This window comes from Dromiciops gliroides, chromosome 4, assembly GCF_019393635.1.
Source record: "Dromiciops gliroides isolate mDroGli1 chromosome 4, mDroGli1.pri, whole genome shotgun sequence".
Taxonomy (NCBI): domain Eukaryota; kingdom Metazoa; phylum Chordata; class Mammalia; order Microbiotheria; family Microbiotheriidae; genus Dromiciops; species Dromiciops gliroides.
The window spans coordinates 280,569,903-280,574,073 of NC_057864.1; positions in this window are offsets into that span (position 1 = coordinate 280,569,903).

Here is a 4,171-nt window from a genome sequence, read left to right on the forward strand (position 1 = left end):
ACTATGGCTTCAAGCATAACATGCTTCTTATTGTCTAAATTTCTCCCTCCTTCACAAAATATCAGGCAGAGTTGAGGTCCACTGCTGGCTGAACCAGAATGGTATGTTAAGAATGAGCAGGGGAGGCCAAGATGGTGGAGAGGAAGCAGCAAGCTGCCTGAGCTCTCCTTCTGTTCCCTCAAAACAAACATTAAATCAAGCCTCTGGACGGATTCTGAAACTACAGAACCTGCAAAGAGACAGAGAGACACAGTCCTCCAACCAGAGATAATTTAGAAGACTTCAGGAAAAGGTCGGTCTGACTCGGGCAAAAGGGAGGCCCAGCGCAGGGCAGCAACCCAGCGCCGAGGGGGTCGGGGCAAGTCAGCAGGAGCTGCAGGCCACAGCCGGAAAACTGAGGCTCCTAGAACCTGGTTCAAAAATCTGGTGGCCAAGAAGGACAGTGGAAAAACCTACCTGCACCGGCCGGGAGGGAGACGAACGGGTCAGGCGGGATCAGACGCCGGGGTCTGGCGCCTGGCTGGTCAAGCGCAATCAGACAGGAAGTGCAGGGCGGGGTTTCTCCACACACCATAAAGGCCTCAGAGTAAAAGCCCGGTCACACAGCACCTATACCCCTACACAAGAAGCCCAAAACAGGGACCCTGGTGCCCCCAGAGCAGACCTCAACTTAAAGAATAAATAAATAAGCTGCAGTAATGAGTAAGAAGCAAAAAAGAGCCCTGTCCAGTGACAGCTTCTGTATCAATAGGGAAGAAGCCAACACAAACTCAGATGAGGACAATAGCCTCAAATTGTCTACATCTGAAGCCTCACGAGGGAAGGTGAATTGGTCCCAAGAACAAAAAGCCTTCCTGGAAGAGCTTAAAAAGGATTTTAAAAATCAATTGCGAGAGGTAGAAGAAAAAATGGGGAGAGAAATGAAAGCAAAACAAGAAAACTATGAAAAAAAATCATCAGCTTGGAAAACGAAGCTGAAAAAACAAAGCCTTAAAAACTTCATTTGGCCAAATGGAAAAAAAGCTGCATAATCTCACTGAAGAAAACAATACCTTAAAAAATTCATTTAGCCAAATGGAAAAAAAGGTGCATAATCTCACTGAAGAAAACAATGCCTTAAAAATTAAAGTGGGACAGTTGGAAGATAAGGAATCCATGAGACACCAGGAATCAGTCAAGCAGAATAAAAAAAAATGAAAAAATAGAAGAAAATGTGAAATACCTCATTGGAAAGACAACTGATCTGGAAAACAGATCGAGGAGAGACAATTTGAGAATCATTGGACTGCCTGAAAGCCATGACCAGAAAAAGAATCTAGATACCATATTCCAGGAAATTATTAAGGAGAACTGCCCTGATATCATAGAATCAGAGGATAAAATCATCATTGAAAGAATCCACCGATCACCTCCTGAAAGAGACCCCAAAAGGAAAACTCCAAGGAATATTGTAGCCAAATTCCAGAATTATCAGTTGAAGGAGAAAATACTCCAGGCAGCCAGAAAGAAGCAATTTAAATATCATGGAGCCACAGTCAGGATTGCTCAGGACCTGGCAGCTTCAACATTAAAGGACCGCAAGGCTTGGAATATGATATTCCGGAAAGCAAAGGAGCTTTGATTGCAGCCGAGAATCTATTACCCAGCAAAAATGTGCATTTTCTTTCAGGGGAAAAGATGGACATTTAATGACATTAGGGACTTTCAATCTTTCCTGGTGAAAAGACCAGAACTGAATAGAAAATTTGATCTCAACATACAAGACTCAAGAGAAGTTTAAAAAGGTAAACAGAGGGGAAAAAAAAAAGTTACCCTATTAGGTTAAACTGTTTATATCCCTACACAGGAAGATAATACTCATAACTCTTAAGAACTGTAAATGTATTTGGGCAGAGAGAAGGACTTTATATAGAGGGTATAAATATAAATTGTCTTTGATGTGATGATACAAAAGAATTAAGGGGTTAAAAAGGGAGTCTATGGGGAGGAGAGGAAAGGGGAGGTGGAATGGGATGAATTATATCATATGAAGAGGTGGAAAAAAACCTATTACAATAGAGGGAAAGAAAGGAGGGGGGAACATTGTTTCAACCCTATTCTCATTAGATTTGACTCAAAGAGGGAATAACATATACGCTCATTGGGATAAAGAAACTTAACTCATTCTTTAGGGAAACAAAAGGGGAAGGGAAAGGGGGTCTGATAGAAGGGAGGACAAAAGCAAGGGAGAAAAGGGTAAAGAAAAGAGAGGGGGGTGATAAAAAGAGAGGGCAGATCGGGGGAGGCAGGGGTAAGTAGTAAAACGTCGGTGAGGAGGAATAGGGTGAAAGAAGGGGGGAAAAGTACAAAGGGGGTAAATAGAATGGAGGGGAATAGACAGTCAGTAATAATAACTGTGAATGTGAATGGGATGAACTCTGCTATAAAACGGAAGCAAATTGCAGAGTGGATTAAAAACCAGAACCCTACAATATGCTGTTTACAAGAAACACATTTGAAGCAGAGAGATACACACAGAGTAAAGGTAAAAGGCTGGAGCAGAATATATTATGCCTCAGCTAAAGTAAAAAAGGCAGGGGTAGCAATCCTTATATCAGACAAAGTGCAGGCAAAAATAGATCTCATTAAAAGAGATAAGGAAGGAAATTACATCTTACTTAAAGGTACTACAGATAATGAAGTAATATCAATATTAAATATGTATGCGCCAAGTGGTATAGCATCCAAGTTCTTAGAGAAGAAGTTAAATGAGTTACAAGAGGAATTAGACTAGTTGGGGATCTGAATCTCCCCCTCTCAGAATTAGATAAATCTAACCAAAAAATAAATAAGAAAGAAGTGAAAGAGGTGAATAGATTACTAGAAAAGTTAGACATGATAGATGTCTGGAGAAAATTGAATGGGGATAGAAAGGAATATACCTTTTTCTCAGCAGTACATGGCACATTTTCAAAAACTGACCATGTATTAGGGCACAAAAACATCATAGTCAAATGTAGAAAGGCAGAAATAGTAAATGCATCCTTCTCAGATCATGATGCAATAAAAATTACATGTAAGAAAGAGCCAGGGAAAAGTAGAATGAAAATCAATTGGAAACTAAATAATTTCCTTCTAAAGAATGAATGGGGATAGAGCACCGGCCCTGGATTCAGGAGTACCTGAGTTCAAATCCGACCTCAGACACTTAACACTTACTAGCTGTGTGACCTTGGGCAAGTCACTTAACCCCAATTGTCTCACCAAAAATAAAAATAAATTAAAAAAAAAAAAGAATGAATGGGCCAAATGACAAATCATAGAAACAATCAATAACTTTATCCAAGAGAATGACAATAATGAGACAACATACCAAAATCTATGGGATGCAGCCAAAGCAGTGCATAGGGGAAAATTTATAGCTCTAAATGCTTACATGAATAAGAAAGAGAAAGAGGAGATTAATGAATTGGGCATGCAACTTAAAAAGCTAGAAAAAGAACAAATTAGAAATCCCCAATTAGACACTAAATTAGAGATCCTGAAAATTAAAGGAGAAATTAATAAGATTGAAAGCAAAAAAAACTATAGAATTAATCAATAAAACTAAGAGCTGGTTTTATGAAAAAACCAATAAAATAGATAAAATATTGGTTAATTTGATTTAAAAAAAGAAAGAAGAAAACCAAATTACCAGTATCAAAAATGAAAAGGGTGATGTTACCACTAATGAAGTGGAAATTAAAGCAATAATTAGGAAATATTTTGCCCAACTGTATGCCAATAAATTTGAGAATCTAAATGAAATGGATAAATATTTACAAAGATACAAACTGCCCAGGTTAACTGAAGAGGAAATAAAATCCTTAAATAAACCCATATTAGAAAAAGAAATTGAACAAGCTATTAATGAACTCCCTAAGAAAAAATCCCCAGGGCCAGATGGGTTTACGGGTGAATTTTACCAAACATTTAAAGAACAATTAATTCCAATATTATACAAATTATTTGGAAAAAGTGGTGAAGAAGGATTTCTACCAAATTCGTTTTATGACACAAATATGGTGATGATACCAAAACCAGGCAAAGCAAAAACAGAGAAAGAAAATTATAGACCAATCTCCCTAATGAATATTGATGCTAAAATCTTAAATAAGATATTAGCAAGGAGATTACAGCAAGTGATCACCAG